General features: G+C 38.4%; 1 long non-coding RNA gene and 2 pseudogenes across 2 annotated transcripts; 1 reads left to right on the forward strand and 2 right to left on the reverse strand.

Moving 5' to 3' along the window:
- Positions 1-551: 551 nt before the first annotated feature.
- On the reverse strand, positions 552-18,273 carry LOC147480920 (uncharacterized; annotated as a pseudogene). The gene is made up of 7 exons (XR_015205223.1): positions 18,134-18,273; positions 17,914-18,046; positions 17,236-17,393; positions 3,754-3,826; positions 3,460-3,645; positions 1,577-1,679; positions 552-1,417 (listed from the first exon to the last, which is right to left on the reverse strand). The product of XR_015205223.1 is annotated as an uncharacterized LOC147480920 (transcript).
- On the reverse strand, positions 12,482-13,305 carry LOC147480921 (DEAD-box ATP-dependent RNA helicase 15-like; annotated as a pseudogene).
- Positions 18,274-18,418: 145 nt separating the features above from the next.
- On the forward strand, positions 18,419-20,205 carry LOC147480922 (uncharacterized). The gene is made up of 2 exons (XR_015205224.1): positions 18,419-19,519; positions 19,668-20,205. It is a non-coding gene; the product is annotated as an uncharacterized LOC147480922 (long non-coding RNA).
- The last annotated feature ends 261 nt before the right edge of the window (positions 20,206-20,466 follow it).

A 20,466-nucleotide genomic window follows, 5' to 3' on the forward strand; every position in this document is an offset into this window, starting at 1 on the left:
TTTTTTCGAGGTGTGACAGTTTATGAATTGGCGACTGTGTACTCACCACCGTTGTCACTTTCATAGTTTTAATAGGATAATCACATAACTTTTCAACATATGATTTAAAATGAATAAACACAGTGAACAAGTTAGACTTAGTGAAAAGACGATAAATCCAGCAAAAACAAGAGTAATCATCTACACCCTGCTCCACTCACACCCCACTGCTACGCAGTATTACAGTTATACTAGTAGCTCAGATTGTTTACACGGCCATCTTTTTATGAACCCAAGGTTGGCGTACTTTTCAATATAATATAAGAGTCTAAAGTCCCCATATTCTTTCCTGGTGAGTCATTTTGCCTTGATGAAATCACTTTAAGACCCCAAAGTGTGCTGCTTGTATTTTGCTAATCACTCAGAAATGAACAGAATGTAATCAACGTAAAAACTCTCCATCAACGTGTTTTTATTTTTGTTTTCTATTTTCTTGAAATTTAGAAGCACTTCCCTCGTGTCCCTAAAATTATTATATTAGAAACACCTCCTTCCAAGTTTTTGCTAAAACGTGAATCAAAGACAAATTGTTGACATTGTGGCCATTTTCAGTTACGCCTTGAGTCCATACCTTCAAACAGTACTAACAGGGAGAAGATACAGATGTTTTATCCAATGTAATGTAAAACAAAACAACGGTTTCCCTTAGTTCAGTTTTATATAAGATTCTCCTTCAGCGAACTGAGCAAAGTCCAGGGGCACTGGCACATTAAGCTCAGAGCAGACGAGTTGTACTATACGCCCAGTCACAGCTCCATCTGAAAGTCTATTCACAAGCATTGCGATTGAAAACTTGTGTTTTATGTCACAAAAGGCAGTTGATCCACCAAGACCAGAGTGCCCAAAACCAATCACCCCCTCTTTCGAACAGTACCTCATAAAACCTAGCCCGAACGCCCCATCTGGAAGAGCCAAACTCCCATAATCGCCAACACCCAGGAATGCATCATGAACCTTTGGACCGTGGAAGATTCTGTTGACACCATCCATATGGTTATGGTCTCCAGTCTTACTTGTGTCCTTTGAAGCAGCTACCTCATTTCCTCTCTTCTCATAGTGCGACGGTGCAGATTTGGGGATATGAGGATGGCTGCCAAGTAGTGGCTTGGAAGAAAGTGAATGTGGTGGAGGGACAATCCCTCCAGCAGCAAGGCTAGCATAGTACCTTGCTAGCGCTCGGCCGAAAAGTGCCCATTTGTCAAAGGCACGATGGCTTGGCGTACTTCTAAAGAGCTGAATAGGTTTGCAGCCAGTGGAATCAATTTGGCAATTTTATCAGGCTGAAGAGTGGAGGGGAGGTCAATTCGAGTGACAATCCGTTCCCTCACTTTCAAGTCTTCGGTATCAAATGTAAGTGATGCTAGTCGAGATTCCACACCTGAGATAACGGTAAAAGGATTTTCTCATGAACAGATGGAAGCAAATGTAAACTCAATAAACAAAAAGGTTGGAGATCAGAGTGCATTTGGTAATTGAATATTATTAACCAATTATCTAAATATTGCAGTAGCAGAGAACGTGACTTTAAAAATTTTACCTGGAGGAATACCAATATAAAGTTCGCCTTCAACATTGAGAGGGTGAACAATTGCTTCTTCAAGAACCTCTTGAAATTTTACATCGAAAAAAAAAAAAAAAACCTCTTGAATTTCTTCCCAGATGGATGTTGTTTATTCCCAAATGACTTATTTAAAATGTACTATGAACAATAGTATTTGAATAGGGACAAATCAGGATCCCCATATTCAGTGTGCAAGGATGCATTACTCATATGTGGAATATCAAAGAATCTATACTAGAGCCGCAAGGCAATGCAAACTTCGGATAGTCCTATACATGAAAGTAATACATGATTGGAAGAAGGAAGGAAATAGTTCTATTGTTATTTGGCTCACGGAATCAATATTCCAAGGAAAAAAACAGAAAGTGTATTCTTTAAACATATGAAATTTAGGGAAAGCAAGTTCCTTTCTTGAATTAAGGGAATTCATTTTCTTACCTCACAAAATCAGGGCATCAATTTGTATATAGTAAAAGCTAAAAGCAAATAATAAAAGCAGTATGGTCTTTCTTCTTTCTTTTTCTCTAGTTTTCCATGGAAACATAATTCCATAAACCAAACACAAACTATGAGGCTATGATGTATTAAAATATTATTCTTTGACAATCAAATATAAAGGAAATAAGAGCTATTTGTTAGGGACATAATCCAAATAGTAGCTAGTGCTCTATTTTGGATTTATTTAGTGATTATATACAAGGTTAAGAGTTGAGACAATTCAACACTTTTTACAGTTATTTGTAATAAGATGGGTTCAAATGCAAAGCATGCGAAAGCCAGAGTAAAAGCTGAAGTAAAAATAAGGAGATAGAGATAGACAATAGAGAGTGATTTTATGCTCCCAGCGGGTTTTTCACCAAGGGCTCCAAGCCAAATCTCAAACCATACAGGTTTCAATCTCATCCCAATAAAATAGGAGGTGACATAATGCTTAAATACTCATGTCCCGTTTTACCCCGCATAAAAGAAAAAAAAAGGAAAAAGAAAAACTTTGTAATAAACCAGGGCATGAAGTTTTTCTTGATCCGCAACTAATCCACTCTTGATTTCATGTCCATAATTGATAATTCTCTATTAATATTGCTTCACACTAACAGAGATTACTTGAAAACTCGTTTTATTCACCCTCTCACCTTGCAATCAATTAACTAGAGAAAGTCAGTAAACATATATGTATTAATGTATTCTCACTCAATTGGGTTTCTGTTTTTATGTTGCAGAAGAAAAAACGCATTAAAGAGTCCACTTTCATCTTATTTAAGGGCAAATAAGTAAGTTAAGATTTAGAATATATTGCGCAAGCTGTAACTTCCTATTTTGCTGAGATTGGGTTTACAGGTGTAAGGCTGGGATTCAGCTTGGAGGGAAAACCCATGGGAGCAAAAAATTACTCGACAATAAAGATATGGCATCAAACTACTCTCTCTCTTCAAACCGTTTTTAGAACCTGTCTCACATAATGTTTAACATGGGTTGGTAAAATTACATACCAGAGGCAGAACATCCTGTTAAAGTTATTTTTAAAGGCACAACTGAGTGATGGATGCACTGCCATCTTGATGACAAGCAATCAAAGTACCAAACGTGTGGAAAGTACCTCATCCCCTTTTGACATGAAGCTCAATTGGGTTTGAAGTTTTTTCTTTTCCTAAAGGTGAATTTCATGTGGATAGTCGTGGTTATCGGTTATTACGACATATGCAAAAAGTTCAACATCATACGTTTTCCTAACAATTTACTAATTCTTGTAGAGGAAAAGATATATTGAAATTATGTATTAATAGTAATGATAATGATACATCACTGCATAAAAAATTAAGATGGCTATTGTGTTGGAAGGGAAATAAAGTAAGGGATACCTCAATAATACCACCACATAAATAACCAAACTATGAGTACAACTGCTTGTGGCCAGGTTCACTTTCAGGCGTGGACGTTTGAATACTGTTTAAACATGCATTCCAGTCAGACATCAATGGAGGATCCATGATAGTTTTGGACATTGCATTATGCAAACCAGACATATGGTTTAGCACATGATAGACCTAAAAATCAAAGTAGTTATAAAGAAATTATTTTTGAACGATATATGAATATTATATGATTGGCGCATAGTTGATAGATTTAAACATTTGATTCATATATAAATGTACCTTTATCAAGTCTTTTCCATTTATTCCAAATCCAGGCCAAATATTTGCAATGTTTTCTTCAAGATTTAGCTTCCTGACAAACAACATGAGCTAACATAATTATGGTGACATGCTACGATAATCTTAAACACTACAAACTTTAATAAAAGAAAGAAAACAACAAATGCAAGCCCTTAAACAAGATGTGGACGCTATGTAACCCTGATCACTTTGTACAGAGGCAAAGAAGTTATGGGAATGGGCTGGATTTCAGTTTGGATGTAACGGCAATTTTACAAATTTTTCGGAGGCACTTAGGCTACATAGAAGAAGCGGTTCTCTCGTTAAGCAGTTGTGGGTGTCAACGGTATTAGTAGGCATGGTCATCAACTGGAGAAGTAGAAATCGATGCATCTTTGAAGGGGAACAGCTGAGTCTATGTCAAAGAAAAGCACAATTGAGGACTAATATCCAATTCTCTTACTGCCTTGCTGTTGGGGATTATACCAATACCAATCGATTCCCCCACTACACAGATAACTTGTATATGGACACAATTCAACTCCAGACAAATTCTAAATAGCAACTACAACCTATACTAATATGCCCAACTCGCTAAACAACTATTAACAACAGATAATAATGTAAAACAGTAAAAGCAAACCACAACACAAAGATTTACCGTGGTTCGGCCAATGATGCCTACTTCCACAAGAGCCAGTTCTTAATAAAGTGGGAAGGAAGATTACAATCTCTCCTTACAGTCTCTCACCTTACTAGATCACTCTTATCTCTTTACAGGGTTGTATCTCTGTAAAGGTTATCTCTCAATCTTGATAGCTTTCAAGATTGGGTTTCTCTCTCTTTGTTTTTGTCTGGTTCTTAGTCTTTCTGACTTGGTTAGTTAGATTTTCCAAAACCTTGATTTTTGGTTTTTATCTCCAAAAACCAAATTTCGCGGTTACTGTAGCAAGGCCCACGAAATTAGACTCGCTGGCGCTGCCCTTTGTGGTCGCTCAACGTCTTGAGTCGGCGGGTTAAGCCCGCCCCTTTGAGCTGGCCAGCCTCGCCGAATCAAAGCGAATTTGCTCCGTTTCTCTCCAGCTCTGTTTCTCTCCTCATGTGAGGGATAACTCTAACAATCTCCCCCTCCCGAACATTGAGGGGGATACCTCCATGCAATTTCCAAATCAACAGGAGGAGTCTGCTACCATTCCGGCGGTAGCACAGCAAATATCAAACTTACCTTTCGGTAAGACTTTGGTCATCATATCCGACCCGTTCTTGTCGGTATGGATCTTCTCGATACACAAGTGCTTGTCTTCGAGTACTTCTCTAATTCAATGATAACACACGTGTATGTGCTTGGATCTAGAATGAAAACTCGGATTCTTGCTCAAGTGGATGGCGCTCGGTATCACATAGAATTACAAACTGTTTTACGCTTTAGCCCTAGTTAAATCGAAGAACCTCTTCATCCATAGCATCTCTTTGCAACACTTTCGGTGGCTGCAATATATGCTTTTCTTCGTAGTGGAGAGGGCAACATACTTTTGCAACTTAGATTGCCAAGAAACCGCTCCCCCTGCGAAAGTAACGGATAACCGGAGGTGGACTTCATCGAGTCAACATCACCCTGCCATGTCCGAGATCGATGTAGCCTTCAAGTAAGGGCTTACTTCCACCAAAGCACAAAACATGATTTGGAAGTGCCCTTGAGATATCTCAATATCCACTTAACACCTTCCCAATGTTCTTTACCCGGTTTGGCAATCTGCTTACAACACCAACGGCGAAAGCAATATCCGGTCTAGTACACACCATGGCATACATCAAAGCTTCCAGCTGCGGATGCATAAAGAATCTTTTTCGATCGACTCTGCTTTCGTGCTCACCCTTAGGACACATCTCTTTGGTCATGCGGGCGGCCCACCAAGCGGACAACTAAGCGGCCCGGCGATCCATGTTGAATCTCTTGAACACCTTCCGATGTAGCTTTCACGAAAGCCACAACTTCCCACTCTTTCTATCACGAGTGATCCGCGATCCCAAGTATCTGCTTTGCTTGACCCAAATCCTTCATCTCAAAGGACTTACTCAAGTCTTTCTTTAGTTTGGATATCTTGTTGATGTTTGGGCCAACTATCAACATATCATCCACATACGAAGAATAGCACTATGAAATCCCCATCCGAAATCTCGAACAAACGCCTGATGATCGGAGCGGACTTCTTGTATCCTTGCTTATGCATAAAGGAGTCAAACTTTATGTACCACCGTCTCGGTGCTTGCTTCAACCCATACAAGCTCTTTATCGGCTTGCATACTAGGTGCTCCTTGCCTTTGACCTCAAACCCTACGGTAGGTCCATGTAGACATCTTCTTCAAGGTCTCCATGAAGAAAAGCTCGTCTTAACATCTAGGCTGCTCAACCTCTAGGTTCATACTTGCGGCCATACCCAATACCACCCTGGATAGAAGTCATCTTCACTACGGGAGAAAAATCTCATCAAAGTCAATCCCTTTCCTTTGACCCGAATCCCTTCCATGACAAAGGCGAGCTTTGTGCCTTGGGTGAGGATTGTTCTCCTCATGCTTGACTTTGTATATCCACTTATTCTTGAGAACTTTTCTCCCCGTGGGTTTCTCAACTAACTTCATAAGTGTGATTCTTATGCAAAGAATCCATCTCGTTATGCATGGCCTTCAACCACTTTTCTTTGTCTGTACCTTCAAAGTGCCTCTTGATAGTACATAGGTTCTCCACCATCCGATAGTAGCAACGTGCGTTATGTGGTGGATACCTGGTTGAAGCTAGTCTTCCTCTGTCGGACCTCCTCGCGCCCCATCTGGCGGTGCCCTCGGGGAGGTTGCACTTCTTCTTTTTCTCGGTGGTGGTTCATACATCTCATCTGCATCTTCTATACCAATAGGTTCTATCCCATCATGAGCAATAGGATTCTCATCATGAGCTTCAAACTCATGGTTCTCTGCATTCTCAATGCCTTCTGCACGTTCCACAGTAGGAACTTCTGGTTCTGAATCAACAAGATCATTGGTGAAAGCTTGTAGTTTCTCACCCTCCTCAAAGTCTGCTATGGTTTGGTCTTCTAAGAACACAACATCTCGACTTCGGATTACCTTCTTGTTAATCGGGTCATAGAGTTTGTAACCAAACTTTTCATCTTCATAACCCAGAAAAATGCACTACTTGGCTTTGTCATCAAGCTTGGATCTCTCATCCTTCGGAATATGCACAAATGCCCTGCACCCAAATACCCTCCAGTATCCATAATCAACATCTCTGCCTCACCATACTCTCTCCGGATAATCACTATTCAGAGGCTTTGCGGCGACAGGGTTGATCACATGCACTTGTCGATGCGCATTGCTTCTACCCAGTAGCTTCTAGGTAGCTTAGAGTGAGATAGCATGCATCTCATCCTCTCTACAATGGTACAGTTCATTCTCTCTGCTATTCCATTCTGTTGTGGTGTCTTGGGAACGGTCTGCTCATGACGAATCCCATGACTCTGGCAATACTCTTCAAATGGCCCAATGTACTCACCCCCATTATCTGAGCGAATACACTTCAACAACTTCCTAGTCTCTCTTTCCACCATCTTTGTGGAATTTCTCAAACACGCCAAGTACTTCATCCTTGGTCTTCGGACTATATAGCCCATATCTTTCTTGACGATCATCAATGAATGTCAAAGTCGCGAAGCTCCCCGGTGGGACTTCACTCTCGTAGGACCACATAAGTCTGTGTGCACTAGTTCAAGGGCGATTGTCCTTTCGTGAGACGGGAATCTTTGGAAAGACACCCTGTTTGCTTTCCTACCAAACAAAGAGTACATGTATCTAAATGTGTACCTTTAATGTCCGCACGCGCCTTTTTGCTTAGCAAGAACTTCCATCCCTTTTATGCCCATATGACCGCGGTCTCTTGTGCCCGCGATTCGGATGAAGCTTCTTCTTCGCGCGTTAAATCTGCTTTACACAAACTAGCCCGTGTTTTTGTAAAGAGAGCAAGTTTTTCTTTCCTCTGGCTCTTCTGATGGAACCTCTGCTTTCGGTTTCCATACCTCGTTTCCAAACGAGTTTACAAAGCCATCGTCATCTAATTTCCCCATCTAGGCTTAACCGTATGTCGGGGACATGTCTTACATCTTTGAGTGTCAAGGTGTAGCCGACATTGGTTTCTACATGAACATCTCCAATGCATATAATCTTGAGACTCCATACATTACCCATCCTTACTTCACCATATTCACCACGGTTGTAGGTAGTGAAGAATCCCCCGTCTTGATTGTGGCGTGATAGGATGCTCCCCAGTATCTATCACCCACTCAGTATCGACATGAGGTACTAAGACGGACACACCACAATCGACACAATTCCCACTGGAGGTCGCCGACTAGTGCGGTAGTATCTGCTGTGTTTCCGTTCCTCCGCACCATGTCTTCATGTACACGGTTATTCTTCTCATCCCTTTTCATTGTTCTCGCACTCATATTTGAAGTGGCCTTTGGTGGCCTGATAGTAACATTGCCTCTCGCCTTAGGAGTTCTAGCTTCACCCCTAGATTTACTTACGTCATCACCTCTAGAACGAGATGGTTTTCTGTTTTAGACCTCTCCCCGTTTCTCGTGAAAAGGATCTCTCGAGTGAGAGGAGCTGCTTTCTTGCACTCCTTCTAGTCTCCTCATTCAACAAAGGCGTGGTAGCCATCTCCATGGTAACAATTCCATCCTTGGCTGCTCCATGTAGAAACCGCTAATGTCTCCCAACTTTCGGGTAGAGAGCCTAATAGAAACAAAGCTTCAACTTCGTCTCCCAAATTGATCTTCATCAAATGCATCTGATTGATGATATTCTGTACTTCATTAAGATGCTCAGACATTGAAGAACCTTCTTGGTACCGTGGTTGCGCAAACTTCTTAACTACTAGCACTTTGTTTCCACCCGACTTCCTCTCACAAAGGTCTTCGAGTTTCTTCCACAGACTGAAGGTTGTAGTCTCTTGGGACACATGGTGAAAGACACCTGTCGTCAATCCAGCATCGTTGAATGTATCCAATCGGCTTTTTAATCAAGCTTTTTCCACTTTCGGCCTCATCGATTTTTTGGTTTTACTCCTCATTCTCAATGGGAAGTGCCAAGTCCTTGCAGTATAGCAAGTCTTCCATCTTGGCTTTCCAGATAGTGTAGTTCTTCCTATTCATACTCATCATACGAGTGTTCACGGAATGGTCCATCTCTACAAGTTATTTAACCTCAAATCTTCTCTCAGGAATTTCGTCAAACACCTTCTGACCAAGATTCGGATAACACCCTAGGCTATTCTAACCAAGGCTCTGATACCACTTATTGGAGATTATACCAATACCAATCGATTCCCCCACTACACAGATAACTTGTATATGGATACAATTCAACTCCAGACAAATTCTAAATAGCAACTACAACCTATACTAACATGCCCAACTCGCTAAACAACTATTAACAACAGATAATAATGTAAAGCAGTAAAAGCAAACCACAACACAAAGATTTACCGTGGTTCGGCCAATGATGCCTACTTCCACAAGAGCCAGTTCTTAATAAAGTGGGAAGGAAGATTACAATCTCTCCTTACAGTCTCTCACCTTACTAGATCACTCTTATCTCTTTACAGGGTTGTATCTCTGTAAAAGTTATCTCTCAATATTGATAGCTTTCAAGATTGGGTTTCTCCCTCTTTGTTTTTGTCTGGTTCTTAGTCTTTCTGACTTGGTTACACTACACCATAACAGCTTATTTGTAACGGATGCACATCCGTTACAAAAAATATTAGTAACGGTTATTTTCCGTCGACACAAAAGCGTGACAAATATTAGTAACGGATATTAGTGACGGATATAGAGTGTTAGAAAATTTAGTAACGGTTATCAAGTGTTACTGAAATTAATTTCAGCAACACGTATCAACCGTTAGTAATTTTATTAGTAACGGTTATTTATTTTGTGCTTGATTCATTCCCAAGAAATAAAAATATTCGTAATTATGCCTTTGTGACACTTGCCCTTCCGTTACTATCACTTTTGCTTTGTAACGGTTACGTATCCGTTAGTAATAATTTGTTATTTTAAAAAAAAATTATTAGAATTTTCTCTTCTGTTTTTTCACAAGCCACCTATAACAACTCCCAAATTTATAAATATTTACATTCACAAATATTGTCATTCATGTAAAACAAATAATACTCACTTGGAACAATTGATAGTCAAACAACACTTCGTTAAATAATTACAACTTAAGTCTAGAACTATCATATGTTTATAGCTTAAGAAATTAAAACTTAAGTATAAATAGAACCGCACCACCTAAGTACAAGCTACATAATTATCCGAGTAAACAATCCTTACGATCAAAATGAAAGATCTCATCTTCTCCGACATAACTATTTTAAGTATAGTTTTACAACACCTTAGAACTATGATTCGATATCTCCAAAAGCATGTAGTCTTCACTCTTCCATATGACATCTTGATTATGCACTTGTGACTCATCAACATATGGTGAATGTCACCTTTCCCTGCAAACAATATTTGAAAACAAATTAAGCGAAGACCCTTTGCAACCAAAGATAAACATCATATTACTAAGAAGGGGATGAATAGGGCGACAAAAACTAACTTAATAAGGTCTTTAAACCATAAACTAAGGTAGGTAATGAAAATTAATCTAGTGAAACTATTTACAATTAACCTTCTAAGAGTTCTCCTGCAAAAAGAATACACTTGAATTAAATCCGATAAAGTAGACAAAAGTTTTAAGCTAAAGTCCTATAGCGCATTGGCAACTATGGTTGGTCATCGAGCTACCCGAAAAATGTATTGGCATGCTCAAGCTCGACTCACACATTTAGTGAGCATGCTTTCGAGCTCGAACTTGACTTCGAGCTTAATATAGGGCACAAGCTCAAATTCAAGTTCGAGCACAAGCTCAAACTCAAAAAAAAAAGAAAGAGATTCACAGTTTACATTTCAAACTAAATATAGTTCATTTACCGTACCTAAAACACAAGTTCCAACTAATAAAACAAAACCCCATCTTGCAAAATGATTTTAAACTAGCTATTTGGGAAGAAGACTAGACTAACCTCTAAACTAATTAAACGGAAGTCAACGGAACTCAATCTCGCCTTGTCGCAAGAATAAAAGAAAACCCAATAGCCACACCTAGGTCATATTTTGAATTTTCACACTTAACTTTAGTGTTTACAAGAGATAGGTCATAAATTTTTTTAAGGTGGATAGATGGTTAATTAGTAAACTTTGATTTCTCTTAAGTAGCTTGTATAAGCTATTGGCGTGAAAGTGAAGGGATAAAAAAATGGGTCTGTAATTGTTTTATTCTAACCTTGTATGCACTTTCAACTAACAAAGAAAGCAACAATGTGAAAAGGCATAATAAAGTGACATATTGATCAAGCACACCAACAAACAAACAACAGGGAAATATGAAAAGGGGTTACCTTAGGCTGTATTGGAATGTATTCCCTATTCTACATCGTCCTTTCCTGCCTCTCGGCTATTCCTAAGGTTCCTTTTGCCTCCCTTGCTTCAAATAAGTCCTTCATTAAGTGGGTAGAACACTAGAACACCTTGGTAATACCTTCAAACAGGTTGTAACAGCTTACAAGTGGAGTGTCTTAATCGGTTAATCTACACAAAATGAGGAAAAACTTTAGCAAATAACTATGACATCCTAACACCTTAATATCTAAAGTAAACAAGAATGCATTGAAACCTTACCAAAGAATCAAACGGGAAAGTCATGAGAGAAAAGAATATTTGGAGATTTTTTCTAGCGGTGGTTTCACTTACCATGTTCGAGGCAGACTTCATAGCAAGTAGATGTCCAACATATCTCGAAAAAGAAAGAAACAGATATAAGTGCTAACCTTTCTTCTGTGACATGCATCCTAGAATGGATGCAAATTGACGGAAAGATGCATTCCCAAAGTAATTTGTTCAACTCTGCTGCTCCACTCACACTCTTCATAAAGATGACAACTTGATTGAAATCCAATGCATCAAGGAGATCATTCAACTTGCGATTCTTCTCTCCCTCGCTTAGTTTGATGTAATCTTTGATAAAAATGTTGGCGAGAAAAATTTCATCCGCTAAACAAATAACTATGACACAACCAGCCTTAACAAGAGCATAAACATCAATATGTAGATTTTAAGTCTCATGTATACCCTACAAGCCCGTGTAAGGTCAGCTTGGCTTCATCATCTACATAAATTTCCATTGGCTGAAGACAAACGTTCATATTTAAAAATTAGGAGCGTTTCCTCAAGCTAATAGATTTGAGTACCAAAACAATGAAGAACCCGACAAATCTTCAACTCATATCCCAATCCAAATAATTTAAAGACAGATGCTCACATTCTCAATGAATCTCACCCAAAAATATCCTACTACTCCCCAAAAAAGTCAACAATGCAAGGTAAAGTGGCATAATACTAGAACGATGAAAGCTAAAGACGGATGCCCACATCAACGAGGTAAGATGTCGATCACCCAAGTCTGAGTTGGACAAGATAAATGTTAATAGACAACCTAATCACATTACAAAAGGTAATCCAGGCAGCAATTTCTGGATCCTTGCACCAACATTAAAACCTAAGGTACCAAAGGAAATAGCAACTAAAGATACTGGCACCCAGATTAAATATTGAAACCACCAAGTCCATTAATGTGATTTGTTGCGTAAACATGGCATTACAAAAAGGACAATGGTCATGTTAAAGAAGTATTGGCTCAAGGACATTACGTCTTGCATAAATATCTTGCGGTGGCCAGTATCTCCTTGCTAAGGGTTGCAGAAAACATCATGACTTCCTTATCATGAGGAGTCATCTTAAAAATCTCCTCGCACATCTTTCCGCGTGTCCATAATTTAAAACATTCAACAACAAACGAATCAAGACAAAAAGATGTAACAAAATAATTTACATAGAGGTTAAAACCAGAAACTAGAGAGTCAAACCGACTTATAAAGTATTAAAAAGAATTACCGAGTGACTCCGGCATCTTGTTACATTCATCAAGGATAAAATGTCTCACATTCTTCAAAGGAAGGTCCTTCTCTCTTGCCGTGCCAATATCCTCCCGGGGGTTCCAACAACAACATGTGGGTACTCATTTTTAATAGATCTTTATGATTTTTAATATGGACACCACCATAAAAACAAGCAACCTTAAGATCGGGTAAGTAGGTCTTTGAACCTCTCAAACTCATGACAAATCTGCCACAAATGCCCATTATCAAAAGTAAAAAGTTACCATCACCCACAACAAACGGTGCAAAAGAATGTAGTTATCATCAAAACACTTCTTTTCAAGTTCCAACAAGTCACGATAGAAAGACATACCTGGTAAGCTAATTCCCGTGTATGGCATAGAACAAGAACAACTACTTGACCGAAGACTTCGGTTCAATCTGCTGCCGGCGTTGACAAAACAAACACAAATGTTTTCCCCCATACCGGACTTTGCTTGACGGATGACATCCATCCCCGGGATAGCTTGAGGGATGCATTCATGTTACACACCGATTAACCAAAAAATCGGAGTGAACGTTCCTCAAGAAACACAAATTACCTTCTCGGATCCTTTTGAATGAAAGGTTACGGACCAGTTTGTCCTTGATAATCAAGATATGGAAATAGTATATTACCCGTGGACGTAAAAAGAATAAACAACTTAAGAAAAAAGACCACATAAGTTTAGAGTTTCTTGTTTTTCTTTTCTCAGTTTGAATAGAACTAAAATGTAAAATAGCTAAATAAGGAAACAAAATAAACATGTACAGTTGGGTATAATGTAAATCTTTCTCGCATCTTTTTTCCTAGATTTAGATGAATGAAAAACAAAATGGGGAACTTCTGAGGACGGACGGGGAAAAGATTCATACACCAACCAAGACACAACATAGCTTCAAAAGTGGCGGAGTTCAACAACTCTCTCAACACCCAGCCCACTTTAAAACTAGTAGTTTGAAGACGGCGAGAAAATTGCCAACACAAGTTTAAACTTTGAAAAAAAAAAAAAATAACCCGGTTATCATGTTAATTGTACATCGACTGCACAAGTAAATTTTTCTGCCTTACCAAAAGATAGTGTTGCTTGACCTGAATGAGGTGTCTACATCCTAATGATTGACCACTTGGCGCCACTAACATATATCCCGCAAACGGTCTTGAACTGAATGCATTAAGTAGGTATTGCACATTACACAAAGATCAATCCATCAAGTCTTTTAATTAGTTCATTCCCCTTGAGATGACACTTATGTTCACTTTCAAATATATAAGTCAATCAAGGAATTTATGACAACGAATAAGTAAAATGTTAACAAATGCATGTAGAGGGAGGGGACATAATGCCGTATGCGTTACCCATTGTCGGTGTCTGTATGTATACGATATAATAATATCTAGCCCTCAAGAAGTACCCGGTGTCCGGTTAATCCTCAGATGTATACGATATAATAATATCTAGCCCTCAAGAACTTACTTATTTTCTATAACACCTTCTCAAGTTGAGCTGATTTTTACTTGTACCAAGTACAAGTGGGCCAGATTTTCTAGATTAGTGACAATCTTGCTTTATCATTCATAGATTTAAGATATGGTCAAAACTCAAAACTAAATCTCCAAGTCCTCAAATAATTTTATCTTTTAATCTTTTATGTGCCCCCTACTGAAGCTCAAGGCATTTATCAAGTTCCACCTAACTACTTTCGTTCACAACTAGTTACTCCTTATAAGATTTTGATTCATTCGTTTAACAAATTTGGTTGACCTAAATTTAGTGGGAAATACAAAGTCCAATTAGATTTATCTAACAATCTCCCCAACTCTTTTTCCTTCCTTCCAATGCAAATCCAAAGTCGACATATATAAAACAAAAGCTACCAACAAAGTAAATCCGATTTGCTACCATAGCTTAAAATTGTCCAAGTTACTTCAAAAATCTACTCGGGTGTAATGGAAGATTGATTCTCAATATCAGTCTTTGGTTACTAAAAAACAATATTAAAAATGAGACACACCTCCATGAAACAAGTGACTATTGAACAAGGTGAGGGTCACTCAAATTCATGGAAATTATATAAATAAAATTAAACCAACTTAAATAAAGATTTGAAAAAATACCAAAGCAATTGAGCATTCAACATTTGGCAACCGACCGTAGAAAAATTCCAATCAATTAATTTCATATCAATACTTTGCAAGAGAAGCTTGCCAAAATAAAACACACCAAGGCAAAACTATTTTACACTATTTCACACATGGCAAATAACCCAACTTAAAAACATACTAGTGTAAGTGTTTGCTTAAACTTTCTATCGATTGTTAGCCTTTTGTTTTTAGTAGAACATGCAGAAAATTATCCAATATATAATAACTTCAATAATTCTAGCAATGTGTAACACTTGTTGGATTAAAATTGTGTCCTTTTTAACTCAATAGTGTGTATGTCCCTTCATCTGAAAAAATTAGAACACGAGACAAACTAGAACAACACGCATGCCCTCTTCGATATCAGTCGGAGAGACTTTGACACCAAGCCCGACAACAAACAGAACAATACCAAAGAAATGTTCCCTTCTTTTCCCAAAAATTCCTTCAAGCATGCACACGATTAATAATTAAACATAAATTATGATTCCAATTTGCTTAACATTCATAACATATTTGGCATCTTTAGTATTCGGGTTAATTTTCCTCGTGCATCTTGCGACCTAGTCAGGAACACACACAAGTTGAGAGATGGGTACATAAAAGCACTTGAAATTGCACTAAAAATATAGTAGAGACATAAACTTGAAGAGGCTGCTCCTCATGCATCATTTTCTTATCAAAAACAAGATTATATTGACTCGGAGCAACAAAACTTGTCTAATAACACCATACTACCTATTGGAAGCCCAATCTAGCATATCATCAAACATCTAGTACGCACAAAACATAACCCCCACATTAGCAAATAATTTCAAATAACTATTCAACAACTTAATTACCTCGATCGAGATGTTTTCCAAAATTAAGGTAAGAAGCAAGGCATGACACATGAGTATCTACAATTTCTCGATAGTACAATGCTAAGAAACAACACTAAACATACTACAAAATTCCCCAAAACAATAACACCAATTAAAGTTTGCATTTTTAGAGAGATCGAGAGTTACCCGAGAAGATATTTAAAGCTTCAAACTTTGATTCAATCCCGACTTGAAACTAAACAAACAAGAACACAAAATTATTTCAAGGCTTCAAAGTTTAGATTCCTAACTTCAAGCAAATTGAACTTGAAATTTGATACCTGAATTGAAGAACGCGGTGGAGGTATTTCGAACGAAGAGATAAGTGTTTTCTATTTTGCTGTTACAAAATAGAAAATAGGGAAAAAGGAAAAAAAAAAAAAAAAAAAAAAAGAAAAAGGAAGAACAATGCCGAACAATGGCGTGGTTTTCTCATCACTTATCTCGCCGCTTTTTGTTCTTGAAAAGGTGTGAGTCCGAGAGCTAAAAGCGTGAGAATGAAAACATTTTCACCCACTTCCAATTGTTTTCATTTTTTATTTTATTTTCTGTATAGGCAACACTCAATTATCCGTTACTTAATATCAAGTAATTGTTACGAAAAAAATCAAGTATTTGTCTTGAGAATATGTAACGGTTGGTAGCATTTCCAACGGAACAAAAGTGTGATAAACTTTGTAACGGATGAATAAGTGTTAGCAATCAATTTTACTATATGTTGCAAAATCAGTGTTATGGTGTAGTGTTAGTTAGATTTTCCAAAACCTTGATTTTTGGTTTTTATCTCCAAAAACCAAATTTCGCGGTTACTGTAGCGAAGCCCACGAAATTAGACACTGGACGCTGGCTGGTCGCTCAACGTCTTCGAGTCTGAAGCGTTGGTCGCTTTTGAGTCTTGGTAGCTCGCTCGAATCGAAGCGAATTTGCTCCGTTTCTCTCCAGCTCTGTTTCTCTCCTCATGTGAGGGATAACTCCAACACTTGCTACAGGTCGGATGTAACCCTGATCACTTTGTATCAAGGAAAATAAATTCAGCTCAAGCAAGCATTTAGAGGAATATTCTGAAAATAAAACAAATTGTAACAGCATCACAGAGACACAGAGGGTAGTGTAGCAAACAAATGCCATCATCTCCTATTACCGTAGGCTTTTTATGTACATCACATCTTTTTTGTAGTGCATGTAAAAATTAAGATTCAAGCACCATGTTCCTACGTAAAAGTTCATGTTGTCCAGTGTGCACATATTTATCATCTATTGAACCAATTGAACCACTAATCTTGTTCAGAACAATTCAACCCAAGGAAAAAGCGGAAAATACATTAATCAGGATAAAAAAGAAGAAATCTATATTGTCAAGATGATCTTATGTATATCAATAGTTATTTGTACCATACCCAGTATCAACCAACCAATGTAACATCCCCGCAGCGACTCCCTTTGTTACCGAAAAAGCTGGAAATAGGCTGTCAAGCTGGAAAGGCCGAGGGTCATCTTTTCCAAGCATACCAGCAGCAGTATCTATAACCACCTCTCCATCTTTATAAGCACAGACCTAATGAAAACACAATTCAACACACTAAGCTCAACAAAGAGAAACATATTATTTGGCTTCTTAGTCAAGTGGGATGTAATTTTTCATTTTATTTTGTGCCCCCGTTGGAGCACTGATCAGTGTAGATGAGGATGCTACTAGTAAAAACATTATAAGATTTTGTTTGTTTATAGTATATATTACTGGTAGGAGTGGTGGGCCTCTGCCTGATCCCTGCTTACACTTGGGGGAAAAAAGGAACATTACTGATGGTTGTTTCCTCCTCACATGGTCGTAAACTGTTGTTTGATGAGTTATGAATATGTTTTAATGCCTATAAGCTATACAATCCAATTGAACTTTCCTAAACCTCCCAATAATTTTCACAGAATTTCAGTAATGTCCTCGCCCAATATTGTACTTCAAACTATGTTATATATATAAATTGTCGACCGACTACCATTTTACACAAAGAATTGAATGATCAAAATAATTAAGAATGACTATAAATGAAAAGCACTAGGACAAGAAAGAAAAAAACCTGAATGCCACATATTTTGTTATCAGCAGCGAGCCTAATAAGGAGTTGCCTTAGCTTGGCCTCCACATCAGAGTGAATAGGTGAGTCGTAGATAAACTGATGCGCATTTAGTGCTGATCCATTTTTAACATCTCTGTCATCCAAATAAACTCAACAATTAAAATTTAAAACAAGAAGCAGTAACAGCAAATTAAACTGAGACTCATATATAGGCACTCACCCGTATAGTTCGGCTGGTTCCATATGTGTTACGTTAGTATGTAGATAGGAATGAAAAAGATGAAATCTCTAAACTCTCAATAGAAAGAAAGAAAGTTGTCCTTATACGCAAGTTTTCATCTGAACCACACGTGTTGCCATTTTGGCTCTATTTCATTTATTCTTAGATGTTATTATATTTCAACCACTCATTTGTTGGCTCGCTAATTTCAAAAGAGGCGGCAATAGCCTAACCAATGCCTTTGCAGGGAACCTTAGACTTTTTAGTAGACCTCTTGATGCATGTGAGAACTCAGATTCTGATGACCACCGCACCATTATAATCCAAATTCGTCGACAATGGTAGCTATCACATCCTCCTCAACTGTCGCTGCCATTATCATACTAGTGGCAGGACTTTTACTACTCAACCGCAGGCGCCAAGCCCGTGAATTGAAATGTGCATACTCATCTTGTTCTTCCCAGATACAACGGCGACTACTCTTCCAAGGTGGTCCTATAAAGAGAAAATTCAAATGGGACGATATCATGAAAGCAACCAACAATTTGAGCGATGCTTATGTGATTGGGTCTGGTGGGTCTGGGATGGTTTACAAGGCAGAGCTACCGACTGGAGAGACGGTTGCAGTTAAAAAGATATTAAGGAAAGATGATCTCTTACTGTATAGAAGCTTTGTGAGGGAGATGCAGACGCTTGGAAGGATAAGACATAGACATCTAGTGAAGTTGATGGGATGCTGTAGTAACAAAGGAGCAGGATCAAATATGCTGATTATGAGTACTTGGAGAATGGAAGTGTATGGGATTGGCTGCATCAGCCATTGGTGAGTAACAAGAAGATAGTGGGATTGGCTCAAGGTGTAGAGTATCTTCATAATGACTGTGTTCCACGGATCATTCACAGGGACATCAAGTCGAGCAATGTGTTACTTGATTCCCATACAAAAAACGGCTTAAAAGGATATCAAACTTTACACTTTTTGAGAATATGGGGGCCGAAACTTTTTTTTCCTAACAGTTTGGGGCCAAACTGCCCAAACTGTTTGATTTTTGCAATGTAGGAACTTCCATCAAATTTCGCACACACCGTATCTAATTTGTATTAATTTTCTTTTTATTTTTTTCGAAAAATAAAAGACATGCTGATGTGGCCAGAAACGGTGTGAGAAATTTGACGGAAGTTCCAACATTGCAAAAATCAAACAGTTTGGAAAAACATTTTGGTCCCCATATTTTCAAAACGTGCAAAATTCGATACCCTTTTTAGTCGTTTTTTTATTCACATTTGGGAGATTTCGGGCTGGCGAAGGCTGTTGTTGAGAACAATGATTTCAGCTGTACGGATTCTAATCCTGTTTCGCCGGATCTTATGGATACATTGCTCCAGGTAAAACTGCTTAAAACTTTAGATGCATCTCTGTGATTCAGATCCTTTAATAAATGGATAACAATCACAACATTATCTTGAACACGTAGTTATGGTTCTAAACCTCTCTGTAGGTTCTACTGAATATCTTACTTTCTTGTGTTTTTAGAGTACGCTTACTCGTTGAAGGCCACAGAAAAAAGTAATGTCTATAGCATGGGGATCGTGTTAATGGAGCTTGTTAGCCGGCGAATGCCAACGGATGAAACTTTTGGTGCAGACGTGGGTATGGTCAGGTGGGTCGAGTCACGCATTGATATGTCAAGCCCTGCCCGAGAGGAGTTAGTGGACTCTGCATTACAACCGCTCCTGCCTAACGAAGAATCAGCCATTTTCCAAGTGCTTGATATCGCATTGGAATGCACAAGAACTTCACCAGCAGAGAGGCTGTCATCCCGATAAGTCTGTGATCAACTGCTTCACATCTCCAACGCTAATAAAGTGCCTTCTGAGAAGAAAATGAGCATGACTCCATAACATAACGAAATCTATCATTGAGCGCCAAAAGCAGCTCTAAAACTTTCTTCAAGTTTTCTTTGTGAAAAGGTTAAGAGGCAAGATGTTAAGTTGCAAAAAACCAAATTGTAATATGTTGAGAAGTATCACATGTAAATGAAATTATTATTGGTGGCAGTCTGTAGCACAAATTACATCCATGTGTTCTAGTCTGAGCTTCTATATCCCTCGTGCATCCTAAAGTTTTGTTAGACTTTTGAAAAAGGTGAAAAAAATATGGCAGCATGGACCATTGAAGGAGTAACCAAGAAAGTGAGAAACTCACTCGTACACTTGTAAAAGATGCTTGGAGCAGAGCAGTTTATCAATGCCAATAATCTTCCTAGAAATGTCCGCATTCGGGTAGATGAGAGCATGTGGAAAGGCCATTTGCTTTCTAGAGTACCCAGAAT

This window comes from Coptis chinensis, chromosome 8 (genome assembly GCF_015680905.1).
Source record: "Coptis chinensis isolate HL-2020 chromosome 8, ASM1568090v1, whole genome shotgun sequence".
In the NCBI taxonomy this organism is placed as follows: Eukaryota; Viridiplantae; Streptophyta; class Magnoliopsida; order Ranunculales; family Ranunculaceae; genus Coptis; species Coptis chinensis.